At 46.0% G+C, this 27,849-nt stretch overlaps 1 long non-coding RNA gene across 5 annotated transcripts; it reads right to left on the bottom strand.

Moving 5' to 3' along the window:
- Positions 1-16,837: 16,837 nt before the first annotated feature.
- LOC125515122 lies at positions 16,838-19,864 on the bottom strand. 5 transcript variants are annotated; one of them, XR_007286823.1, is made up of 6 exons: positions 19,186-19,864; positions 18,782-18,855; positions 18,646-18,688; positions 17,989-18,075; positions 17,809-17,861; positions 16,838-17,716 (listed from the first exon to the last, which is right to left on the bottom strand). It is a non-coding gene; the product is annotated as an uncharacterized LOC125515122 (long non-coding RNA). The 5 variants fall into 5 exon arrangements; XR_007286825.1 differs by having other exon boundaries at positions 16,838-17,149; positions 17,244-17,861; XR_007286826.1 differs by having other exon boundaries at positions 17,809-17,917.
- Between the last annotated feature and the right edge of the window lie 7,985 nt (positions 19,865-27,849).

Consider the following 27,849-nt stretch of genomic DNA (forward strand, 5'->3'; position numbering starts at 1 on the left):
TGTTCGAGAGCACAAAGACTAACGTAAGTCAGAGGAAGAGACCCGCCGGCCCTGGAATATCGCTCATCTTCGGCCTTACTATACTTGAGCCACCGGCTCTCATAATGTACATACTTTGACGTTGTATATATTATGATAAGTAATAGAGCAGGACCTCTGTCCTTTTCATTTTCAATAATCACATACCTTCATAATGATAAATTCAAGACGACCAATTGGGGGCTGATTGTGTTCAAATCGAGCTTAACCCTTTGGTCCGGCTCATGATCGTATCCGAATCTAGCCATTAAACCATATGGTCACTAGGGGGCTTCCCGTTCAAACATAGGTCGTATTCGAACCAAAGAGAACATAGCTGCCGGTACCCTCTTGATCGGCACAATGCCAAACTCACTCGGGGCTTCCTGATCATATTCGAATCATAGCTTAACCCCTTTTTTAGTCCAACTTGGATCGTATTCGAATCAGGGTCGTTAAAAACCTCTCAAGGTCATTTGGGGGCTTCCTGTTCAAACATAGGTCGTATTCGAGCCAAAGAGAACATAGCCGTCGGTACCCTCTTGATCGGCGCAATGCGAAAGCCATTGGGGGCTACATGATTGTATTCCAATCCTAGATTAACCCCTTTCGGTCCGGTTTACTGATCGTATTCGAATTAGAAGCCTCCAAAATTTTTCTTTATGTTTGACTTATGTTTTTTGAAAGGCAATCTTTATTCTGCGGTTTTTCATTTTGATCGAAGTATAAGTATGGTTTCAATTTTACCCGGCTTAAGTTTTTGACGATAAGTCGCTAGTTCATGACAGTCATCAGACATATGAAAGTGTCAGCTTTTAAAGATTGGGTTATCACCCTTACTGTTCGGGTCACATAAACCGATAGTTCAGATTCAAGATCACAGGTATGATATTGTCGTTAAAAGTCGTAACAGGTTTATCTGTATTTCTTTAATCATAAGGTTTCCAGCCGTAATTATCATTACATCCAGCCTTGATTATACAGTTATGTTGGTTTCCATGATTGCGTATTGGGCGTTTTGACCCATCCGGCAATAAACCACCAGGACAGTCTTTCTATTTTACATGCAGGAACCGATTCAAACATTACTGGTATTATAAAGGATGTAAAGCATATGTTCACATGACGGATAAAAGTATTGTACACAGCACAATATGCACAATGGCGTAAGCAGAACATAAAGTTTTAAGCTAGCCTATTATAAGGCGCTTGGAGCCCAAAGGGATAATGTTGTTTTTAAACTCTCATAAAATATGATAAACTAAAGCCGGCTCATCAATCCTGGCCGGGTTAATTGGATGGTTATGAGTCATCCCTTGCTGATTCACCTTCCTCCACCGTTTGGAAATTGGGCTTGGACCAATCAAAGCCATGAAGGGCGACGAACTCAGCCTCATCATCAATTAGACTAGACGGGTTAATTTCCGGGGCGAAGGTGTGCTAGCGAACCGGCGAAGGTGTGCTAGCGAACCAGTCGCCATCTTTTATTCTCAGCATCAAAACCCGGCAGATACTTGGTAAGATTGGTTTCTTCGGCAATAATGGTGGCATGAGGACGAATCTCTTTTACACAAGCAGCAAAGTCTTCTTGGTCGAAGGGACTCCCATCTTCCTTAAAGCTAGGGTATCCCTTGGCTACATCCGCCGGGTCTAGCTCCAGCACCCAGGCTTTGGAGCGACTTAAGGCAGTTACGGCTCCGGCTCGCGCACAGGAGCACTTGACTTCTTGAAACCTGGCGGGTAAGATGGATAGCTTCTTCAAGATATCACTCAATAAATTTGGTCCTTGGTTAGCTGGGGAGATAATGGCAAGAGCCCGTTGAGCTCCAGTATATAGTTGCTCCACAAGGGTGTAAACCGCCTTGAGTGTTATCAAGCTATTTTGACTCGGATTGCTGCTCCGGGGACTTGTGAGGTATTTCCAATAGGTTAAGTAGGCGGCTCATATTATGGTGACAAAAATAGACTTTAAGTAAATAATAAGGTGAATGACCGAAGATTACAGAGACCATCTGAGACACACGGTTCTATAAACCGGTGAGTTCAGCGATAACTTCCTTGAGAGCCGCCTCGGCAGTTTCAGCACGCTGTGCTAGGGCAGTCTTCTCATCAACCCAAGACTTTTTCTCTGCATTAAAACCGGTCTTCAGTTTCTCTGCTTTAGACATGCTCAACTGGAGTTTGGATTCAATTTTCTTTGTTTCAATCTCCTGAGTCGACAACCGGGTCTTGGCTTCAGTCAATTGGGATTTCAGTTCTGCGGTTACAGCCTGTGCACATAATAAGGTTGTTAGTTTCATGGCGAATTATAAAAATAAGTCCCAAGTGCTTTTGCAAGCAATAACACTTGGCACTTGGGGGCTAATGTCTGTCAGCACAAACTTATTGTCAAAGGAATTGGATTTTTCAGAAGTCCCAAGTGCTTTGCAAGCAACTACACTTGGCACTTGGGGGCTAATGCACATTGCGTGTTTTCTTTCTAAAGATAAGCCGGGTGTGCTATTAAACAATCCCAGCCAACTCATGGGGGTTATGCAGTCAAGTTATGTTCCTTTATACAATAATTAATAGGACAGGCTTATTCCTATTGATTAAACCGGCCCTTGTAGACTACCAACGCAAGGTTATGCTATCATTTGAATCCGGTGTTACAGTGTATAAACTGGACTTGGAGGGAGTCTAGGACAGAAGCTTGTAAATATTTCAAGTCTACATATTATTCCAGTCTCTCATAATCAGAAGACTTAGGGGCTGGAAGGATGTATATATAAAACTGGATGACATACCTCATACTTCTGTGAAGTTGCTTAACTATTTCAATCTCCAAGTCACGGCTGGAATGCACTTGACTGACATAGCCGGATAATACATCACTAGTACTCAAATGAGCATAGTGGGAGATGTCAAACCTTACTTTTCGTCTTTCCATGACTTTTTGTTTGGCTGAATATCTTGCTAGTATCGTTGGATTCTCCGCCTCAGTAAATCCGGTGCCAGTAATTACAACATCATCAACATGAATCTTCCGCGGGTTAGTTGAGCTTGACGTTTCAATACTTGACGGATCAATAGTGGTTTCGTCAATAGACGGCTCAGGCATTTCAGGTTGAGCATTGAGAGGAGGATCTTCTGGTGCTTCAGTTTGTTCCGAGGCAAGAGTCGGCTGCACCGGTTCAACGATTTTTAGGTCTTCAGCCGGTTTAGCCACCTTGGCCTTCTTGGGTTTTGCTTGACCACTGAGAAGAATCTAAAGAGTTAATATAACGATACATGCATAAAGGTGCAGAAGAAGGATAATTATCTTTACCCGGGGGCGGTATTAAAAGCCGGCAACTGAGTTTGGGAGGAATCACCAGAGGAGGAACGAGCAATCTCCTGTAAAAAAATGGAATTATAGTTGAGTGATTTATAAAAGTGACTCGTTCATCAGAGTTAAGAGGTAAAAGAACCTCATTCTGGCATTTCCGAGGAGTTTTTGGTAAGCCGGAGGGTAACTCATTGTCTCCACTTGTCCGGGTTTGACGGCGGCTCTCATGTTGTTGTTTTTCAAAAGAAAATGAGGATCTAAATAAGCCAAGGGGTGTGAAAACCTTACTTTCTGGGTTACCCACCGAGGTTTCTGCCTTGGCAAAGGTTCTGAGTCGGAGGAAATAATAGTTACCTCTTCTTCTACTGCCTGGCTGGCCCCCGTGTCATCCTGGTAATAATCAGTGTCAATAAGTTTGTTAAAAAGAAGGCCAAGAGAGTCAAGGGCTACCTCTGACTCAGAGACGTCATCCAACTTGAACATATCAGAAGCAGTGGGTTTCTTCTTAGATTTTCTGGTTGTCTTCTTGGCGGCTATTGCGGCGGCTCTAGCTTTTTTGGCGGCCTCGTAATCATATTTGGCTTTCCAAAAGTCAGATTTAGCCTGTAGGAAAATAACAGGTTGAAACTCATGCAAATACTTAACTGCTGAAGAAAAAGGAGTCAAGGGGATGTACCTTTGGTGCCGGGTTAAGTTTGCAGAAAGGATTCAATCCTACTTTGCTGCAGTCTTCATATTTGCTGTTGACGAGGGTGGTTGACATTTCAACAATGGCTTCTTCAGTCAGACGTAGGGAGCTGTAGCGTAACGGATCGTCTGCTCCTCCGATGTAGTTATACATCAAATAAGATCAGCAGCTCAGAGGGATGATCCGCCATGCGATCCAACAGCAGATCAAGTCCACTCCAGTTAAGCCATTTCCTAGCAAGGCTTGAACCCTTTTGATGGTTGGAATAAGTTTCTTACGTTCAGCGGCAGAAATCTTATCATGGAGTGAATACTTAGCGTCAAGACGCTCAGCGCAATAACCCGGCATTGGTTTTTCATCAGCTGGCGACATGTCCTTACAATAGAACCAAGTTTGGTTCCAATCCTTGGGATGGCTTGGCAAGACTACTAAAGGAAAGACAACATCCCGTCAGCGCTGAACTGAAATCCCACCAAGTTCTAAACTAGGGCCATTGGTGTATTCATTCTGGCGGTTCAAATAGAAATACTCTCTGAAGAGTTCAACAGTAGGTTCTTCTTGAAGATAAACCTCACATAGAACCTGGAAATTATAGATGTTTGATATGGAATTGGGTCCAATGTCTTGCGGATGAAGCTTGAAAAAATGCAGGACTTCTCTAAAGAATTTTGAGCCGGGCAACGAAAAACCCCGGTTCATATGATCAGTGGAGACGATGATTTCACCATCTTTTGGGTGAGGCTTTTCTTCGGCCGGGTCAGGGGCGTGCAAGGATATGACGCTCTTCTCTGGTAAATCCTTCAGAGTGTCCTCTGTGACTGTGGAAGGGACCCAGTTGCAAACTGTCGTCGTCTTTGGCGGCATGGCGAAAAGACAAGCTAGAAAGAAAATAATTTGCCGGTTCAAGTTAATTGGTGGAATTACAGGTTAATGATTGCAATATAGATGTGTAATGGCGGCTTAAATAAGGGCTAATGATATATGAAGGAAAAATAAGCCGACATGGCAAGCTGCCATGACTAAGGATATTCAAAGGTTGCCAGCGACAAAAAATTGGTTAAGTACTGAGGTAAACAAGTTTCACAGACTGCAGATATTACTTTGGATCAACGGCTGTTCAGAAAAGAAAAATAAATCTAGACCTAAAAGTCAGTACAGATAAGTTCGTGAGCTTGTGCAAGGTTTTTCTTCCAAGAAAGGGGATCTAGTGATACTGAAAGTGGAACTAAAGCAGCTACTGCATCAGTTTAACACTGTTATCAGATCAAAGAGGCTCGTGGTATAGCCTGGAGGGTGAACTACGATGAACTCCGACGAACTATGAAGAACACGAAGAAGCTCGCAAACCCTAGTGCGGATCTAAAGGTATGAAAAAGCAGAAACTTACAGCTGCAGATCTGCTGTGGAGGGTCGCCGCCGTTATCTGGATCGACTCAGGTTGATGCAGCGGCCGAGGTTGAGGAAGACGAAGTGCTCTGCGGCGGCGGTGGAGCTCGAGTGGCAGAGGGGTTGCGAAGAGAAGGAAGAAGGAGAGAGATGTGAGATGGTTTTCGGATCCTATTTATAAGGAAAGGGGCGATAGGCAGGCGCGAAAGATGAGGAGGCCAAAATGATGATTATCTAGCTAATCGGACGCCTCGATTTTTAGAAGGCATTTAAGATAAAGATCCGTTAAGGTGACGTCATGGTGGGTTTCCAAAATTTCTGGAGATGACGTCATGGCGGGTTACAAGGCTTTCACAGCAGTGGTAGATGGATTTTTTAAGTGTTGGAGATTGACATGAACAAAGTTCAAATCAACCTGGTGTTGGAAATATGCCCTAGAGGCAATAATAAATTGGTTATTATTATATTTCCTTGTTCATGATAATCGTTTATTATCCATGCTAGAATTGTATTGATAGGAAACTCAGATACATGTGTGGATACATAGACAACACCATGTCCCTAGTAAGCCTCTAGTTGACTAGCTCGTTGATCAATAGATGGTTATGGTTTCCTGACCATGGACATTGGATGTCGTTGATAACGGGATCACATCATTAGGAGAATGATGTGATGGACGAGACCCAATCCTAAGCCTAGCACAAAGATCATGTAGTCCGTATGCTAAAGCTTTTCTAATGTCAAGTATCATTTCCTTAGACCATGAGATTGTGCAACTCCCGGATACCGTAGGAGTGCTTTGGGTGTACCAAACGTCTCAACGTAACTGGGTGGCTATAAAGGTTCACTATAGGTATCTCCGAAAGTGTCTGTTGGGTTGGCACGAATCGAGACTGGGATTTGTCACTCCGTGTAAACGGAGAGGTATCTCTGGGCCCACTCGGTAGGACATCATCATAATGTGCACAATGTGATCAAGGAGTTGATCACGAGATGATGTGTTACGGAACGAGTAAAGAGACTTGCCGGTAACGAGATTGAACAAGGCATCGAGATACCGACGATCGAATCTCGGGCAAGTATCGTACCGCTAGACAAAGGGAATTGTATACGGGATTGATTAAGTCCTTGACATCATGGTTCAGCCGATGAGATCATCGTGGAACATGTGGGAGCCAACATGGGTATCCAGATCCCGCTGTTGGTTATTGGCCGGAGAGGTGTGTCGGTCATGTCTGCATGGTTCCCGAACCCGTAGGGTCTACACACTTAAGGTTCGATGACGCTAGGGTTATAGGGAAAGTATGTACGCGTAACCGAATGTTGTTCGGAGTCCCGGATGAGATCCCGGACGTCACGAGGAGTTCCGGAATGGTCCGGAGGTAAAGATCGATATATAGGAAGTATGGTTTTGGCCACCGGAAGTGTTCCGGGCATCACCGGTAGTGTACCGGGACCACCGGAGGGGTCCGGGGGTCCACCATGTGGGGCCACCAGCCCCGGAGGCCTACATGGGCCAATAGTGGGAAGGGACCAGCCCCTAGGTGGGCTGGGGCGCCTCCCACCAAGGCCCAAGGCGCCTCTAAGAGGGGAGGGGGGCAAACCCTAGGGCAGATGGGCCCTAAGGCCCACCCCAGGTGCGCCTCCCCCCTCTCCCCCTTGTGGCCGCCACCCAGATGGGATCTGGGGGCTGCCGCCACCCCTAGGGACGGAACCCTAGGTGGGGGCGCAGACCCTCCCCTCCCCCTATATATACTTGAGGTTTGGGGCTGCCCAACACACGATTGAATCTCCCTGTTGGCGCAGCCCTACCCCTCTTCCTCCTCATCTCTCGTAGTGCTTGGCGAAGCCCTGCTGGAGTCCCGCGCTCCTCCACCACCACCACGCCGTTGTGTTGCTGCTGGATGGAGTCTTCCCCAACCTCTCCTTCTCCCCTTGCTGGATCAAGGCGTAGGAGACGTCATCGGGCTGTACGTGTGTTGAACACGGAGGTGCCCTCCGTTCGGCACTAGGATCATCGGTGATTTGAATCACGACGAGTACGACTCCATCAACCCCATTCACTTGAACGCTTCCGCTTAGCGATCTACAAGGGTATGTAGATGCACTCTCCTTCCCCTTGTTGCTAGATTACTCCATAGATTGATCTTGGTGATGCGTAGAAAATTTTAAATTTCTGCTACGATCCCCAACAGTGGCATCATGAGCTAGGTCTATGCGTAGTTTCTATGCACGAGTAGAACACAAAGCAGTTGTGGGCGTTGATTTTGTCAATTTACTTGCCGTTACTAGTCTTATCTTGATTCGGCGGCATCGTGGGATGAAGCGGCCCGGACCGACCTTACACGTACTCTTACGTGAGACTGGTTCCACCGACTGACATGCACTAGTTGCATAAGGTGGCTAGCGGGTGTCTGTCTCTCCCACTTTAGTCGGATCGGATTTGATGAACAGGGTCCTTATGAAGGGTAAATAGAAATTGGCAATTCACGTTGTGGTTTTATCGTAGGTAAGAAACGTTCTTGCTAGAAACCTATAGCAGCCACGTAAAAAACTTGCAACAACAATTAGAGGATGTCTAACTTGTTTTTGCAGCAAGTGTTTTGTGATGTGATATGGCCAAAGGATGTGATGAATGATATATGTGATGTATGAGATGATCATGTTCTTGTAATAGGAATCACTACTTGCATGTCGATGAGTATGACAACCGGCAGGAGCCATAAGAGTTGTCTTTATTTATTTATGACATGCGTGTCAACATAAACGTCATGTAATTACTTTACTTCACTGCTAAAGCGTTAGCCATGGTAGTAGAAGTAATAGATGACGAGACAACTTCAAGAAGACACGATGATGGAGATCATGGTGTTATGCCGGTGACAACGATGATCATGGAGCCCCGAAGATGGAGATCAAAAGGAGCAAAATGATATTGGCCATATCATGTCACTATTTGATTGCATGTGATGTTTATCATGTTTTTGCATATTATTTGCTTAGAACGACGGTAGTAAATAAGATGATCCCTCATTAAAATTTCAAGAAAGTGTTCCCCCTAACTGTGCACCGTTGCGAATGTTCGTCATTTCGAAGCACCACGTGATGATCGGGTGTGATAGATTCTAACGTTCACATACAACGGGTGTAAGACAGATTTACACACGCGAAACACTTAGGTTGACTTGATGAGCCTAGCATGTACAGACATGGCCTCGGAACACAAGAGACCGAAAGGTCGAGCATGAGTCGTATGGTAGATATGATCAACATGAAGATGTTCACCGATGATGACTAGTCCGTCTCACGTGATGATCGGACACGGCCTAGTTGACTCGGATCATGTAATCACTTAGATGACTAGAGGGATGTCTATCTGAGTGGGAGTTCATTAGATGAACTCAATTATCATGAACATAGTCTAAATTGTCTTTGCAAATATGTTGTAGATAAATAGCTCACGTTGTAGCTCCCTGTTTCAATACGTTCCTAGAGAAAGACCAAGTTGAAAGATATTAAGCACTGATGCGGACTAGGTCCATAGTCCGAGGAGTGTCCTCACTGCTACACAGAAGGCTTACATCTTTGATGCACTGCTCGATGTGCAAGCCCCTACAACGTCGTCTGTGGATGTTGTGAACACCTGACAGACACATCCTGATGACTACTTGATAGTTTAGTGCACCATACTTTACGACTTAGAATCGGGATTCCAATGACGTTTTGAACGCCACAGAACATATGAGATGTTCCAAGAGCTGAAATTGGGATTTCAGGCTCATGCCCATGTTGAGAGGTGTGAGACCTCTGACATGTTCTTTTGCCAACAAGATGGAGGAGAATAGCTCAGCTAGTGAGCATGTGCTCAGAATGTCTGGGTGCTACAATCACTTAAATCAAGTGGGAGTTAAATTTCCAGATAAGATAGTGATTGATAGAGTTCTCTAGCCACTATCACTAAGCTACTAGATCTTCGTGATGAACTATGACATGCAAGGGATGGAGTTGATCCCGGAGCTGTTCGCGGTGCTTAAGACCGCAATAGGTAGAAATCAAGAAGGAGCATCAAGTGTTGATGGTTTAACAAGACCACTGGTTTCAAGAAGGGTAAGGGCTAGAAGGGAAACTTCATGCATGGCAAATCAGTTGCCGCTCCAGTGAAGGAACCCAAGGTTGAACCCAAACCCGAGACTAAGTGCTTCTATTGTAAGGGGAACGGTCACTGGTAGCGGAATTACCCCAAATGCATGGTAGAAAAGAAGGCTGGCAACTTCAACAAAGTATATACGTGTTATTAATGTGTACCTCGCTAGTACTCCTGGTAGCACCTGGGTATTGGATATCGGTTCAGTTGCTATTACTGGTGACTTGAAGCAAAAGCAACGGACTAAACGGAGACTGGCTAAGGGCGAGGTGACGATGTGTGTTGGAAGTGTTTCCAAAGTTGATGAGATCACCATCACACGCTCCATCTGCCTTCGGGATTAGTATTGAACCTAGATAAATGTTATCAGGTGTCTACGTTGAGCATGAATATGATTAGATCAATTTCATTGCAATACGGTCATTCATTTAAGTTAGAGAATAATGGTTATTCTGTTTACATGAATGATACCTTTCATGGTCATGCACCCTATGTGAATGGTTCATTGAATCTCAGTCGTGGTAATACACATGTTCACACCAAAAGATGTAGAGTTAATAATGATAGTACCACTTTCTTGTGGCACTGCCGCTTAGGTCATATCAGGATGACTAAGACCCCGTTCTCAGGTACAATGAAACGGGCAAGTGACTTGTTGGAAATCATGCATGCTGATGCATGTGATCCATGAGAATTGAAGCGTGCGGTGGATATCGCTATTTTCTCATCTTCACTGACGATTTGAGTAGATATAGGTACATTTACTTAATGAAGCACAAGTCTGAAACGTTTGAAAAGTTCAAGCGATTTCAGAGTGAAGTTAAGAATCATCATAACAAGAAGATCAAATTCCTACGATCTGATCAATGAGAATATCTGAGTTATGAGTTTGGCAAACACTTAAGACATTGTGGAATTGTTTCATAGTTGAAGCCACCTGGAACACCACTGGGTTATGGTGCATCCGGACGTCGTAATCGAACCTTATGAGATATGGTGCGATCAATGATGTCTCTTATCAATCTACCGTTTTCATTTTGAGGTTATGCGTTAGAGACAACTGCATTCACTTTAGATAGGACACCATCTAAGTCCGTTGAGACGACGTCGTATGAACATTGGTTTGGCAAGAAACCAAAGTTGTCGTTTCTTAATGTTTGGGGCTGCGATGCTTAAGGCTTGAGCCGGAGAAGCTCGAACCCAAAGCGGACAAACACATCTTCATAGGATACCCAAAGGTGACAGTTGGGTATACCTTCTATCTCAGACCTGAGGGCAAATTGTTTGTCGCTAAGAACGGGTCCTTTCTCGAGAAGGAGTTTCTCTCGAAAGAATTGAGTGGGAGGAAGATAGAACTTGATGAGGTTGTCGAACCTTTACTTCAACCAGAGAATGATGCAACACAGAAAGATGTTTTCTGTGGCACCTACGTCTGTTGAATAGGAAGTTAATGATAGTGATCATGAAGCTTCGGATCAAGTTGCTATCGAACCTCGTAGGTCGACAAGGATATGTACTACTCCTAAGTGGTACGGTAACCTTGTCTTAGACATCATGTTGTTAGACAACAATGAACCTACAATCTATGGAGAAGCGATGGTGGACCCGTATTCCGACAAATGGTTAGAAGCCATGAAATCCGAGATAGGATTCATATATCAGAACAAAGTATGGACTTTGGTGGACTTGCCCGATGATCGGCAAGCCATTGAGATAAATGGATCTTTAAGAAGAAGACGGATGTGGGCGGAAATGTTACCGTCTATGAAGCTTGACTTGTGGGAAAGAGTCTTTTCACATGTTCAAGGAGTTGACTATGATGAGAATTTCTCACCGGTAGTGATGCTTGAGTCCGTCGGAATTATGATAGCATTAGCTGTATTTTTCGATTATGAAATCTTACAGATGGATGTCAAAACAAGTTTTCTTACCAGTTTTTCGTAAGAAAAGTTGTATGTGATACAATAAAGGGTTTTGTCGATCCTAAGGATGCTAAAAGGTATGCTGGCTCCAGCGATCCTTCTATGGACTAGAGCAAGCATCTCGGAATCGGAATATATGCTTTGATGGAGTGATCAAAGCTTTTAGGTTTATACAATGTTTGCTAGAAACTTGTATTTACAAGAAAGTGAGTGGGAGCACTACAACATTTCTGATAAGTATATGTGGATGACATATTGTTGATTTGAAATGATGTAGAATTTCTGGAAAGCATAAACGGTTGTTTGAAGAGTGTTTTCAAAGGAAGACCTGGATAAAGTTGCTTACATATTGGGCATCAAGATCTATAGAGATAGATCAAAACGCCTGATGATACTTTCAAAGAACGCACACCTTGACATGTTTTTGAAGGAGTTCAAAATAGATCAGTCAAAGAAGGGGTTCTTACCTGAGTTGTAAGGTGTGAAGTTGAGTAAGACTCAAAGCTTGACCACGGCAGAAGAAAGAGGAAGGACGAAGGTCGTCCCCTATGCTCTTGTCATAGGCTCTATACGGTATGCCATGCTGAGTACCGCACCTGATGTGTGCCTTGCCACATGTCTGGCAAGAGGGTACAAAGGTGATCTAGGACTGGATCACTAGATAGCGGTCAAAATTGTCCTTAGAGGAATAAGGAAATGTTTCTCGGTTATGGAGGTGATAAAGAGTTCGACATAAAGAGTTACGTCGATGCAAGCTTAACACCTATCCGGATAGCTCTGAGTAGAGATACCGGATATGTATAATGGAGCAACAATTTGGAATAGCTCCAAGTGGAACGTGGTAGCAGCATCTACGATATAAAGTTTTGCGAAATACATAGGGATCTGAATATGGCAAGACTCGTTGACTACAACCTCTCTCACAAGCATAACATGATCAAACCCAGAACTCTTTGAGTGTTTATCACATAGTGATGTGAACTAGATCATTGAGTCTAGTAGACTCTTGGATGTTGGTCACATGGCGATGTGACCTGTGAGTGTTAATCACATGGCGATGTGAACTAGATTATTGACTCTAGTGCAAGTGGGAGACAGTTGGAAATATGCCCTAGAGGCAATATTAAATTGGTTATTATTATATTTCCTTGTTCATGATAATCGTTTATTATCCATGCTAGAATTGTATTGATAGGAAACTCAGATACATGTGTGGATACATAGACAACACCATGTCCCTAGTAAGCCTCTAGTTGACTAGCTCGTTGATCAATAGATGCTTACGGTTTCCTGACCATGGACATTGGATGTCGTTGATAACGGGATCACATCATTAGGAGAATGATGTGATGGACGAGACCCAATCCTAAGCCTAGCACAAAGATCATGTAGTTCGTATGCTAAAGCTTTTCTAATGTCAAGTATCATTTACTTAGACCATGAGATTGTGCAACTCCCGGATACCGTAGGAGTTCTCTGGGTGTACCAAACGTCACAACGTAACTGGGTGGCTATAAAGGTTCACTACAGGTATCTCCGAAAGTGTCTGTTGGGTTGGCACGAATCGAGACTGGGATTTGTCACTCCGTGTAAACGGAGAGGTATCTCTGGGCCCACTCGGTAGGACATCATCATAATGTGCACAATGTGATCAAGGAGTTGATCACGGGATGATGTGTTACGGAACGAGTAAAGAGACTTGCCGGTAACGAGATTGAACAAGGTATCGGGATACCGACGATCGAATCTCGGGCAAGTATCATACCGCTAGACAAAGGGAATTGTATACGGGATTGATTAAGTCCTTGACATCGTGGTTCATCCGATGAGATCATCGTGGAACATGTGGGATCCAACATGGGTATCCAGATCCCGCTGTTGGTTATTGGCCGGAGAGGTGTGTCGGTCATGTCTGCATGGTTCCCGAACCCGTAGGGTCTACACACTTAAGGTTCGATGACGCTAGGGTTATAGGGAAAGTATGTACGCGGTTACCGAATGTTGTTCGGAGTCCCGGATGAGATCCCGGACGTCATGAGGAGTTCTGAAATGGTCCGGAGGTAAATATTGATATATAGGAAGTATGGTTTTGGCCACCGGAAGTGTTCCGGGCATCACTGGTAGTGTACCGGGACCACCGGAGGGGTCCGGGGGTCCACCAGGTGGGGCCACCAGCCCCGGAGGCCTACATGGGCCAATAGTGGGAAGGGACCAGCCCCTAGGTGGGCTGGGGCGCCTCCCACCAAGGCCCAAGGCGCCTCCAAGAGGGGAGGGGGGCAAACCCTAGGGCAGTTGGGCCCTAAGGCCAACCCCAGGTGCGCCTCCCCCCTCTCCCCCTTGTGGCCGGCACCCAGATGGGATCTGGGGGCTCCCGCACTCCTAGGGAGGGAACCCTAGGTGGGGGCACAGCCCCTCCCCTCCCCCTATATATACTTGAGGTTTGGGGCTGCCCAACACACGATTGAATCTCCCTGTTGGCGCAGCCCTAGTCCTCTTCCTCCTCGTCTCTCGTAGTGCTTGGCGAAGCCCTGCTGGAGTCCCGCGCTCCTCCACCACCACCACGCCATCGTGCTGCTGCTGGATGGAGTCTTCCCCAACCTCTCCTTCTCCCCTTGCTGGATCAAGGCGTAGGAGACGTCACCGGGCTGTACGCGTGTTGAAGACGGAGGTGCCGTCCACGGCACTAGGATCATCGGTGATTTGAATAACGACGAGTACGACTCCATCAGCCCCGTTCACTTGAACGCTTCCGCTTAGCAATCTACAAGGGTATGTAGATGCACTCTCCGTCCCCTCGTTGCTAGATTACTCCATAGATTGATCTTGGTGATGCGTAGAAAATTTTAAATTGCTGCTACGATCCCCAACACCTGGGGCCTAATGTTGGGGATATGACTACCAAATATGACCCGCCCAGGAGGGGCCGGGTCAACCACAATGGCGGTTTACCTGAATGAAGCCCAAGATTATACAAGATGACAGTTCACAGTTAGGCTTATAATAGGCCCAAGCCCAGAGGCAGCTTAAGGCCCGTAAGTATAAACCGCCATGTATGAATAGACTTGTAATGTAAGGCATGTAAGATACGTCACTGAGCCGGACACGTTGTATGAGCCGGCCGGGACTCTGTAGGCCGCAGGGAGTCAACCCGTGTATATAAGGGGACGACCCGGCGACGGCTTAGGACAAGAAACAACAGATCGAGAGCTAGGTTAAGCGTATTCCCTCCTTGGTCATCGAAACCTAGCAATACCATATCAACTGGACTAGGCCTTTACCTTCACCGCAAGGGGCCGAACCAGTATAAACCTCTCGTGTCCTTTGTCCCGTTTAACCCCTTTAAGCTTCCTAGTTGCGATGGCTCCACGATTAAGTCCTTTCACTAGGACATCTGCCGTGACAATTCCACGACAAAAAGGGTGGTTTGATTTTCAAATACCAAATGCAACTTCCATGTGGCACCTCTCTCGCAAAGCGCACTGTATTGCTTGCCCCCACCCCCTCGTGTCGGCACGAAGGAATCCTAAGCTATGAATGCACGCCCCCTCCACCAAACCGAGTTCACCCTAGCAAAGTGTGAAGTAGCTAGCAGCCTCCCTCCTCCCTCGTGTCGGCACAAAGGGACTCCTAAGCTATGAATGCATCCCCTCCCCAACCGAGGTTCATTCACCTAGCAAAGTGCAAAGTACATAGCAGCCCCCCTCCCCCTCCCTCGTGTCGGCACGAAGATAATCCTAAGCTATGAATGCATGCCCCCCCCAACCGAGGTTCACCCTAGCAAAGTGCAAAGTAGCTAGCAGCCCCCCTCCCTCGTGTCGGCACGAAGGGAATCCTAAGCTATGAATGCATCCCCCCCAACCGAGGTTCACTCTAGCAAAGTGAAAAGTAGCTAGCAGCCCCCCTCCCTCATGTCGGCACGAAGGAAATCCTAAGCTATGAATGCATGCCCCCCCAACCGAGGTTCACCCTAGCAAAGTGTGAAGTAGCTAGCAGCCACCCCTCCCTCGTGTCGGCACGAAGGGAATCCTAAGATATGGATGCATGCCCCCCCCTCCCGACCGAGGTGTCACATCCCTAGCTCTGGTATGACCTAGACCAGCTAGTCATTGTGCATCATGTTTAAATTTCATTTAAATTTGAAATGGGGATTTGTGAAACCCTCAGAAATCATTTTTGGAAATAACACAGATAAAAGTTGCTCCCAAAAGGTCCAAGAAAATGTTCATGTTGCTCTTTGAAAATATTGGCCAGAGGTAAAATTCAAAGCAATATTTTTAGGAACTCATAAATATTTATTTTGGCCATTTGGAATTAATGCAATAATTATTTGCATTGGATATATATATGTTATATATACTAGTAAAATTGCCCGTGCGTTGCAACGGGATACATATTATTGCAATGATCAAAATGGGTGAATATCGACAATAACCAAATACCGATAATAAAAACAAGACAATAGAAAGCTGGTTCATAAAATAATGTATGAACATCTGGGTGCCTTCATCAACAAAGGAAAAAATAACCAAAAAATAGCGGCTGTGAAACTTCACTTATATAGAGAAGATAGTTTGACATTAGTACTCAATGGATTTCTACTTAAGATGACGTTAAAATTTAGGAAATCTACTTCCTAATACACCTAACCATTTCTAAGTTGTACAAATTCAGAAAAATGTAAACTCTAGCTTCACTCTGATTGTACTTAAGCATGTGTACTAATAATTGTTTTCTTAGTTCCCACCATCCTGCATGAGAATATATGTCATTATGAGGACAAACCCATTTAGCAATTTGTTGCTTCAAACAATCACATGTTGTGCAATCATTTTAATATTTTCCTAGCGCTGCCCATGCACGTCTCCAGCAATCCAATGCGAAACAAGTTTTAAATGCCTTTGTCATAGTATAATTCATCCAAGATTGAGTCTAATTGACAACCTATATAAAAACATTGTAGAGCGAAATTCCCAGCTAAATTGTAATTGACCAAGGAGCGCTAGATTTGCTTAGATGAACTAAATAAATACATGGTCACCTAAAAATATGTGTCGATTTCTATGTAAGAGCTAGACTCTGGTGAGTTTATTTATCTTTGGGGCTGTAAGAGCTAGGCTCTGGCATAAGCCTGCACATAACAGAACTCGGAACAACATCTATAAAGTAATATTTGCGTGTTGCTATCAAAAACATGTCATGTGTGAAGGAGATTCATTTTCCATGAGATGATGATACAAAAAATAAATATTTGGATGCTTACTTAACATGCTGTAGCAACCTCGGAAGTGACTCAATGGGACAAGCGCACAAAACATTTGAAAACATGCAGTGACTAGCTGCCAACTGCAATAATTTTCTTAATGTATGCACTATTAGTTGGAAAGGGAAATTGATTTTGTGCCACCAATGAATGGACATCATCTCATCCGCTTATTCTGCATGGCTAGAAATATGCAGCCCGTTTGCCGGCCAATTGACAACAATGGTCGAAGCATGTTTATACAGATACATAGCAATGAACATACAAAAATAATAAGGAACTAAAGTTAAGAGTACCCCCCCCCCTCCCCCCCCGGCGCGCCGCGTATTTCTTCAGTTTCGTTAGATTCGTCATCTCCAGCATTTTGACCATATTTGTCAAGTCATTATCAGGCCTAAGCCTGGCTCTGTTGTTGGCTTGGCTGCTGCATGCCACAACCATTATATCAATTAGAGCAAACAGAAGCAGGCCCTAATTAGTCCAGATAAAAAAAATTAGAGGTAACACATTACACATACCAGAAGTCCAGCCACAATATCATGGCAAGCGGATATCGAAAGAACAGCAACCACAATCAGAGGCTCGGGATAGACCAAATGCAGCGACCGTGTTGTCACTACCGGTGGAGGCGGCATCACAAATTGTGTTTTTACTTGTTGCGTACTAACACTACCCTAAACATATTTTTGAAAAAAAAAATACTACCCTAAACATTCATCGTCTTACATGTGTCTCTATGTGGCTGATCATGTCTCCTTGAGCCTCAACCAACACTGCCATATCCAGGAATATCTACAAGCCAAAACCCAGGAAAGGAAATCCCTTCGATTCACATATGCATGCATGGTAGGTGTCAAGTGTCAACTATAAAATAAATTGCAAAAGAGCTTGTGCATTAAAACAGTATAACCTTCTGCAACTCCAGAAGCTTCCTCTCTAGATCTCTTACAGCATCATGCCGCTCCTGTATCTCAACAACAGTATCCAATATCTGCAACATGGATGAAAAATTATCATCCTGAGATTTCGATGTGTTTTTCCCACAAGTGTCCAGATCATGACCAAGTTATAACTCATATATACATGGGCTCTCCCCTGCTGCTGAACTGCATCTTTGAAAATCTGCTCACTTCTTCCTGTCTCGATTAAACCATCAATTGTCCGCAGGTTCCAAAGTTACAAAGGAGGCACACTGTAAGAAAGATAAACAATAGAAAGAAAGAAGAACAAATTTAACCATAGAAAAAAATGTTGCCACTATACCTCTTCATCAAGGCGATTACCAGTTACAGTGAATACCCTTCTTTCAACGACTTCCCGGTATTCCTGCCCGATTGATTCTCTCATTACCTGCATCCGAGGGTAACAACACCGAATCACACACATTATACTATTCTATCTTCAGAGATATCAGGCTGATAGCTTCTATCAATAATCTACCATAATGGTTAAGAAGCATTTGTGTAAAGTTACTCAAAGTCCATAGGACAATTGGCAAAAGCATACTCGCTCCGTCCCAAAATAAGTGTCTCAAGCTTAGTACAACTTTTTTCTAAAGTTAGTACAAAGTTGAGACACTTATTTTGGGACGGAGGGGGCAGTTGAGTAGTATCTTTCTTTTACTTTCTAGAACATATAAGCATCAGCGAAGTAACTTGCACCCTGCTAGATGTTCAGAATTCATATGGGTTCTAGACTGGATGGCTCATAGACATGGCAAAGTAGGGTGGTTTCTCCCTGCTGCTGCTCTATGAGGGCATATCAAATCAAATAGCCCTAGTAGTAAACAGAAATAAGGACTGGTTTTTACTTTTTGTGCGTGTATCTAAAGAAAAGATTAGAGGGAACATTTATTCACAGATAGAAGAGGAAAATCATCACATACATATCAATTTGAACATTTCCAGTTGAAAACAATACCTGAAAATCATCCATCTGTTCCTTCATTTTCTTTTTCACTGCTCTGTAGAGAGAGAACAGTAAGCAGAGTGAACAAGGACTAATTCATGCATGCAAGAAGAGACCGGAAACTAAAATTGACAGAAAATTAATTTACCAAATAGTATGTTCCCTTGATCGATCTACCACAGAGCCCTTCCATCATCCAGGTTTCTGCCGGTTAGGTAAGTTCTGTAGTACAACACAGGGGCAAGCATCAAACCATAAGCAGATACAGCTAGGAAAGAATAACACAGACACAAGCAAGGTTAAGTGAAAGCATACATACGCAATAGGTGATCAGCTAAGACAACTATTTGCGTACCAATCAATGTAAAAAATACAACCTTTGTTCATTGTAGCAATAATATGGTGCCAGTTTAAAGTACTTGTACCAGGAAAGAAAACACAGACCATCTTATACTTTTCAGAGCTCTGAAAGTAAAAAACCAACAGGTGCAAGAATCGGAACAAAGAATAGTGTAATCCACACTTTTCTTCATAACTGCCAGAAGAACATACCATCGAACACCTTCCGTGCACGCTCCAGATCACCTGGCCGCAGCCCCGGATCAGCGTGCTGAAGGAGTAGAGGTCTAGGACGACGCACTCGTTGACCCGGGCATTGTGGATCACCCTGGCCATCGCCCCATGGCCGCGCATCAATCCGGACCTGAGCCGCTGCATGCCAGTGGTCAATTCCTCCCCGTCGAGGACCCCAACGCAAGGATGATCCACCTTGTGTTGAGCCCTCCTCCGCCTCCTCCACCGCCAGTATGTGGACATGAACTCGTGATCGCATTCGTCCCTCTCATGGGCGACCGGATTGACGGGAGACACGGTGGTCGCGTGCCCGTGCGGCACGTGTTGTTGACTCGTCGTTCGTGGCGGCTTGACTCCCGCGTCCATCCCTCCAACCTCTCCTCCCTGAGCTCGTCATACTCCCTGCCGTCTCCCCCCAATCACGGCCTCCAGCAGCGCCATCTCCCGCCCCTTTCGTCGGAGCAGATGCAGCGGCGCCCGCGAGCTCACATTCTCGTTCAAGGCAAAATCGACCGGGCGGCCGGCAGATCTAACCATGGAAACCATGCGAGGGGGTGGGGGCGGCGGGGGATGGGCCAGCGGCGCGCGGCCGCGGGGGCGTGGCGTGGCAAGAGGCGGTGGTGTGCTGGAGTCAGAGATAGGATTGGGAGGCAGGGTTGTGAGGGTGTGTTCTTTTATCTCGGCCATACCGGTTCGGCTGACTTATTTAAAGTACTGCGGATCGAATACCAAAATACACAGGGAATATTTCGCAAAAACGGCGCGACAGTGAACCCGGAGACTCAATCCGTGCTTTATTATTAACGAGAGATTATATATGTTCCAATAATTCTGATTTTTACTATGGGCTTTGGAATAATCCAATTAGTTCCTACAATAATTTTCAGAAGAAAATAAATTGGTTTAGTATTTTTATTAAATCAAAACAAATGTCAGAAAATAGAAAACAAAACAAAAATAGAAAAGAAACTTGCCTGGGCCACATATCTGTGCAGCCCGGCACTATGCGGCCTCGCCGGCCCAGTTGGCCAGCCCAGCCCACCTGCCCCCCTCCCCTGTCGTCTTCCTCCCGCCAAGAGGACGGGCGTGTGTCCGGCGCGCGCGCACGCTCCGCGCGCCACGCGAGCTGCCTGCCTGGCCTCTTCCTCGACGACCTGGCCACCGCGAACGACGCCACACAACCCCCCAGGCCTCTCTCGCTCTCTCCAGTCCTCCTCCCCGCTTCTGTCGCCCTCTCCCACGAACGCCTGAGCACCACCGTCGCCGCCGCACGCCATTGTCGCGCCCACCGCCACGGCCTCGCCTCTCCGACAAGTCCAACAGCTTCTAGCCGTCATCCTCGTCCTCTCCGTCGAGCCACGCACCTCCGGACGGCCTGCATCGCCGCCATCGCCATCATCTTCCTCCTCGGGCTCCGCCGTCCGCCACCGTCAATTCGTCGCCTTTGGACCTCCCCCGAGCTCTCTGACGCCTCCACCGGATCCGCGGTGAGCCCCGCCACCATTCCCCATCTCCGCTTAGTCGCTCGCGAGCCGTAGCATCGTTCCCCCCGCCATGGCCGTAGCGCTTCACCGCCGTCCATGTCACCGTCGTCGTCTCGGCCCGCCTCCGCCCAAACCGAGCACCCCATCGTGCTCCTGGTGCCACGAGGGTGCCGCAGAGCCCCTCGAGTGGCCTCCCCGTGCCCCGCAACCCGCTCCCGCTCGAAGACGAACTCCGGCCGCCGCCCCGAGCTTCGCTCCGGCGAGCTCCGGCCGCCCCCGCCTCTACCACTTGCTCCGATCAGTGCGGATGAGCGCGGGCTTCGCCTCTGTGTTCTCTGCCGCGTGTTTGGTAGCCGGAAGGCGATTTCCGACGCCCTCCGCCGCGTCTGGCCTCGCCGGCGTCGAGTCACCGGCAGGTTTGACCCGCTGACCGGGGTTTGACCCTCCCCCTTGTGTCACTGACGCGTGGGCCACCCCCTGACATTTTTAGTTAGTATTAGTTTAACACTAATTAACCTAGGTTAGTTAGCTAGTTAGTCGCTGACCAGTGGGCCCGGCGCCCAATAATCCTAATTAGACTAAATAAACCCCCCCTGTTAACTAACTGAGTCACTGACGTGTGGACCCCACACGTCAGGTTTGACTTGGTCAACGCCATTGACCTGCAGACGTAAGCATGACGCTGTGCTGATGCAATATATCATTTTCTGGTTTTAAAATAAATCAAGAAATTCCAGAATATATTCAAAACTTCAAAAAGTCATATAAATTCAACCGTAGCTCAGATTGAAATAATTTATATATGAAAAATTACCAGAAAAATTCAATCTATCCATCTGTACCAGTTTCATGCATGTCAAACCAACTTATACCTACTGTATAAGTGAAACACTAAAATGGCTTATATAAAGAGCTTATTTTGGAGATGCAATTGAATCTTTGGTTCAAATGGATTTCATCCAAATAAAAGCCAGTTGCATTAGCTCAATCAGCATCACATATTAATGCCATGATCATGCATCATATTGTTGCATATGGTTGTGTATTGATTACCGACACCGTTCCTTCTCGATAGGTCCTGCTCCAAAGACCGTTCCAGAGTACATGTCTGAGGAGCGGTGCCTTCCTTGTTGATCTACCAGGCAAGCAAACCCCCCTTATTCATTTCGATACAATCCTACTCTCTCGCTCCTGCTCTCATTTATTGCATTAGGACAACAACGATTCAACTGCTACTTTATGTTGCGGTAGTTGAACCCATTCCTCTGCATGACCTGTCATTGCCACAGTAAATAGTTAAAACCCACTAGCATGTGTAGGAGTTGATTGAGCCATGTTGTGTTCTTACATGCCATGCCTGCTATTGCTTAGAGTTGTGTCAGGTCTGATTCATCGGGAATGAATTAGAGTGGTACGATATGTTCTGGTGCTGAGAGTTAAGCGTGTGAACACGATTTGGTAAAGGTAGCGGTGAGGGGCCATGTAGGAGTACATGGTGGGTTGTCTCACTGGAACCGTCCTTAAGAACTGAGTTCTGTGTAAGTTGTCCAATGACTAGTTACTACCACACATTGGGCTCCGGGCGCTCCAAGCTCTCTCGACTTATTAGCCAACTTGATCTCTGTCCAGGAGTTGCAAATAGTTTCTGGTGTTTGTAGGTAGTGTTAGTAGTCTACCAAGTGGCACCCAGCCAGGTGGGCTTGGGACAGACTAGTAACAGTGGCACGGTGTACCAAGTGGCACCCAGATGGTGGGCTTGGGAACCCTGCTCACATTGTTTGGGGCCGTGAGCGACACCCCGGCCGGATCTCCTTGCGGATGGAACACGAATAGGCGATAAACCTGGATGAGAGACTTGCGTGGTTAGTCAGGTCGTGGCCGACACCCTCGCTGGGCTTCCGCTTGAAGGTTGCCGAGTACACGTCATGTAAACGACGATAAGTGGTGAGAGCATGTGTGAAGAAGTACACCCCTGCAGGGTTATCATGATCTATTCGAATAGCCGTGTCCTCGGTTATGGACTTCTTGGATGCTTACGTGGTACATAGACAACTTGAAATGGATACTCTAAAATGCTCAAGACAAGTGTGAGTGCTATGGATGGCCTTCTCGTAAGGAGACGAGGATGAATCCATAGTAGTGTATTGATGTGGTGATTAGTGGACTCGTGTGCACTGCCTCACCTCAAAGAAGTTTCTCGTTGTCGTAGAACATGATAGCCACTGAGTCAAAGATGGCTTGCTGCAACTAAACCCCACATTACCTTCCTGATACAAATGCATGTATGATAGGATCTGATGTAAGTCTTGTTGAGTACCTTTGTACTCACGTTTGCTTTATTTATGTTTGAAGGTGAGACATATGTCTCACTAGTAGTACCGCTTGGACTTCGACGAGTAGCTTGTTACCTCAGCTACGATCTTGTACCCTTGGGAGGGACTTGTAGATGGTCAGGCTTCTCAGCCTTTTTCTTTTGTAGTTGTCTGTACTCAGACATGTAATGCTTCCGTTGCTTGTATGCTCTGAATGATGGGTCATGTGACCCCTGCGTGTATTTAATGCTATGTGGCTCTTCTGGGCCTTTATCTATATGAGTTGCGCTATGTTGTGATGTCATGTTGTACATCACATACTTGCATCTTATGCGTATGTGTGACGTGTATTGCTATGTGTGGGATCCGACAATCTAGTTGTTTATCCTTGGCAGTCTCTCTTATGGGGAAATGTAGTCTAGTGCTTCTTGAGCCATAGTGGTCCGCTACAGCCTGGTTCACCGGAGTCCTGCTAGCCCAGCACTACTGCTCAGGACACTTGACTGGCCGGCATGTGTTTCATTTCGTTCCTATGTCTGTCCCTTCGGGGAAATGTCACGCGGTGACCTCCGGAGTCCTGCCTAGCCTGCTATAGCCCGGGTTCCCCGGAGTCCTATTAGCCCAGTGCTACAGCCCGGATTCACACGCTGCTGACCGACATGCTCGATGTGAATCATGTATGCCTGTCCCCATAGGTTAGTGCCACTTTGGATTCACGACTAGCCATGTTGGCCCGGGTTCTCTGTCATATGGATGCGAGCGACACTATCATATACGTGAGCCAAAAGGCGCAAATGGTCCCGGACCATGGTAAGGAGACACCCGTGGGAATACCGTGCGTGAGGCCGCAAAGTTATATGAGGTGTTACAGGCTAGATCGGTGTGACTTAGAATCGGGGTCCTGACAGCTTTGGTATCAGAGCCTGACTGCCTGTAGGATTTCCAAGCCAACCTGGTCGACGTTGAGTCTAGAAATTCTTTAGTTATGTAAGGGAATTGATTGCGAAAGGGAACGTAAGGCTCTTTTTACTCCTTATACCTCATGCCCTTCTGATCTAAGTCATCCTATATTTCCTACGGGGTTAAGGAACTAGGCTTCCTCTTCTGTCTATCAGGATCACGTGTTACTACTCCGTAGTCCCATAGGATTGGTTGATCAAAGTCGTATTCCAGTTTTCAAGTACTTCCGGTGTAGTCTGTTTAGTATGATCTCAGAACCTTGAGTGATGATGTTGATTATGGTACTACCCCGTCTTTTGCAGAATGTCTCGTTTTGAGCATTTTACTACCGTTATGCTGTAGGAATTGTCCTAGGAGTTTGGGAGATACTAAATTCTTGTGCTACCTTCTACATCCTTATGATGATGCTGAATCCATCCTTGTTTCCTTGGTTTCGTTCTTCAGGATGTTGCCGGTTAACCGAAATTCTGCTGCTCGTAGCCGGAACCACGGAGATGGTAGGGATGAGGATCCTCCAGACCAGTCTTCGTTGGCAGACTTCATGTTAGAGATGGAGAAGAACAAGCGAGAGTCTAACCGCTTGCTAGCACGTATTGAGGAGAACACTTCCCATCAGCACAAAGAGTTTGTGTCCATTCATGACTTCATTGGCCTGAAACCACCTACCTTCCATCATTCCATTGAACCACTCGATGCAGATGACTGGCTTCGTAGTATCACTCACAAGCTGCATTCTGCGAACGTAGCTAAAAGTGACAAGGTCACCTACGCTGCTTATCATCTGGAAGGTACTGCTAGTCTTTGGTGGCAGAACTATGAGGTTATGCTTCCAGCTGGCCAGATAACCAGCTGGAGAGATTTCACTGAGGCTTTTCGCGAGCATCACATTCCTCAGGCTCTCATTGACCGCAAGAGAGAAGAGTTCTGTAGTTTCACCCAGGATAAGATGGCTGTTGATGCTTACAGTAGAGAGTTTGAGAACCTTGCCCGCTATGCTACAGAAGAGGTGTCCACAGACGCCAAGAAGCAGGCTAGGTTCCGGAAGGGTCTCAACCCCAAGTTGCGTCGTGATCTCCACTTGCATCATTGCAATACATTCCAGGCTCTTGTGAACAAGGCCATTAATGCAGAGACAGCTCAACTCACTTACGAGGAGTCTCGTAAGCACACCCGTGATTTGGGTTCCTCCTCCGGTTCTAGTCCGCAGAAGCGTCGGATTTGGGTTCCGAACTCCGCACTTCCACCCGGTTATTCACCGAGGCCCTCTTATGTGGCGCCTCACCCAGTTCAATTACATGATCCACCCAGGCCTACTGGTAGACCGCTTGTCAATGCAGGTCCATGTCCTACTTCAGGGACTTGCTTCACATGCGGAGAGCTAGGACACTATGCACGTGACTGCTCTCAAACTAACTATGCTCCACCCCAGCCAGAGAAGTCTGTTGGCCGTGGTAAGCCATCATGCAAGATGATAAGTGTCAAGTCAGCTCCCACTGAACGTGGATGTGTGCATCACGTCTCAGCTAAATATGCTCATGATGATCCGGATGTCGTTCTCGGTACACTCCTTGTCAATTGCCATCCAGCATCAGTTCTGTTCGACACTGGAGCATCTCACTCCTTCATTTCTGAAAGCTATGCTAACTTGCACAACATTTCATTTTGTGATATGCCCTCTCCACTAGTCATTCAAACTCCTGGATCCAAATGGCAAACTTCTAGTGTAAGCCATGGTAATGAAATCCTTGTTGCAGACTTGTATTCCTTGCATCACTTATAGCCCTCAAGTCTACAGATATTAACATCATCTTGGGTATGGACTGGATGAAAGCTCATTATGCCAAGATTGTTTGGTACACAAGGTCTGTTCAGCTTACACACCCATCTGGCAAGATAGTCACTGTCTCCACTAGAGTTACAAAGCGCCAACTCTATTCTCTTAATGCCAGCCCTCTTCCAGACCTTGAAGATATCCCGGTAGTCCGTGACTTTTCGGATGTCTTTCCTGAAGAACTGCAAGGTATTCCACCTGACAGGGATGTAGAGTTCTTCATAGATCTTCTCCCAGGAACCGCCCCAATTTCTGGGAGACCTTACAAGATGGCACCCTTAGAACTTGCTGAGCTTAAGCAACAACTTGATGAGTCCTTGCAAAAGGGTTTCATCCATCCTAGTTCTTCTCCTTGGGCTTGCTCCGTCCTCTTCGTTAAGAAGAAGGATGGTACAGACCGGATGGTTGTAGATTATCGTCCCGTTAATTTGGTCACGATAAAGAACAAGTATCCGCTCCCTAGGATCAACGACCTGTATGATCAGCTCGCTGGATCCTCAGTCTTTTCCAAGATGGATTTGAGGTTAGGCTACCATCAAATCAAGATTAGAAACGGGGACATTCCTAAGACGGCTTTTGTCACTCATTATGGCCAGTGCGAGTACACCGTCATGTCCTTCGGTCTAACCAATGCTCCAGCTACATTCTCCCGCTTGATGAACTCGATCTTCATGGAGTACTTAGATAAGTTCGTCGTGGTTTACCTTGATGATATCCTTATTTACTCGAAGAACGAGGAAGAGCATGCCGAACATCTTAGACTTGTGTTAGAAAAACTCAGAGAGCACCGCCTTTATGCCAAGTTCTCCAAGTACGAATTTTGGTTACAAGAAGTGACCTATCTCGGCCACGCAATCTCTGGTAAGGGCATTGCTGTCAATCCCGAGAGAGTTCAGGCCGTTCTTGATTGGACTCCGCCTGAAACAGTTAAGCAAGTTAGGAGTTTCCTTGGTCTAGCCAGTTATTGTCGCCGCTTCGTTGAGAACTTCTCCAAAGTGGCCAAACCTCTCATGGAACTTCTCAAGATAGAAAAAAAGTTTGAGTGGTCCCCACAGTGTGAGCACAGTTTTCAGGAATTGAAAAGATGCCTGACTTCTGCTCCCATACTTGTGCCACCAGATTTCACTAAAGACTTTGTTATCTACTGCGACACCTCACGACAGGGACTAGGTTGCATTCTTATGCAAGATCGCCATGTGATTGCCTATGCATCTCGACAGTTGCATCCACATGAGGAAAATTATCCTACACATGATCTAGAGCTTGCAGCCGTAGTCTATGCACTTAAGACCTGGCGACATTACCTTCTTGGTAAGCGTTGCGAGATTTACACCGATCACCAGAGTCTCAAGTATATCTTCACCCAACCAGATTTGAACCTTAGGCAAAGATGTTGGTTGGAGTTGATCTCAAATTACGACTTAGGGATTACCTACACCCCAGGCAAGGGAAATGTCATGGCTGATGCACTAAGTTGGAAGTTCTATTGCAACAATCTCATGTTGCAACAGGGCCAACCACTTTTCCATGAGGAGTTATGTAAGCTCAACTATCACATTGATCCTCACGGATTCCTTTCTACCTTGGTGGTGAAACCTACTCTTGTGGATCAGATCATCTCTGCTCAGAAGCAGGATACGGGAATTTCTCGGATCAAGAGAAACATTAACAAGGGAGTTGGTGGCAGTTTCTTCTTACATGATCGAGGTGTTGTTTCCTTTGAGAATCGCTTGGTGGTTCCCAAGAATCAACATCTACGACAACTGATTCTTAAGGAGGCCCATGAATCTCCTCTCACGATTCATCCCGGTAGTACTAAGATGTATCAGGACCTACGCCAGAGGTTTTGGTGGCCTAGGATGAAGAGAGAAATTGCTCAGTTTATTGCTAACTGCGACGTTTGTCATCGCGTTAAGGCAGAGCATCAAAGGCCTGCTGGCACCCTCCAGCCTTTAGCTATTCCTGAATGGAAATGGGATAAAGTTGGTATGGACTTCATCACCGGTTTTCCCAGGACCAAGAAAGGGAATAATGCTATCTTCGTAGTCATTGATCG

This window comes from Triticum urartu, chromosome 6 (assembly GCF_003073215.2).
Source record: "Triticum urartu cultivar G1812 chromosome 6, Tu2.1, whole genome shotgun sequence".
NCBI lineage: Eukaryota > Viridiplantae > Streptophyta > Magnoliopsida > Poales > Poaceae > Triticum > Triticum urartu.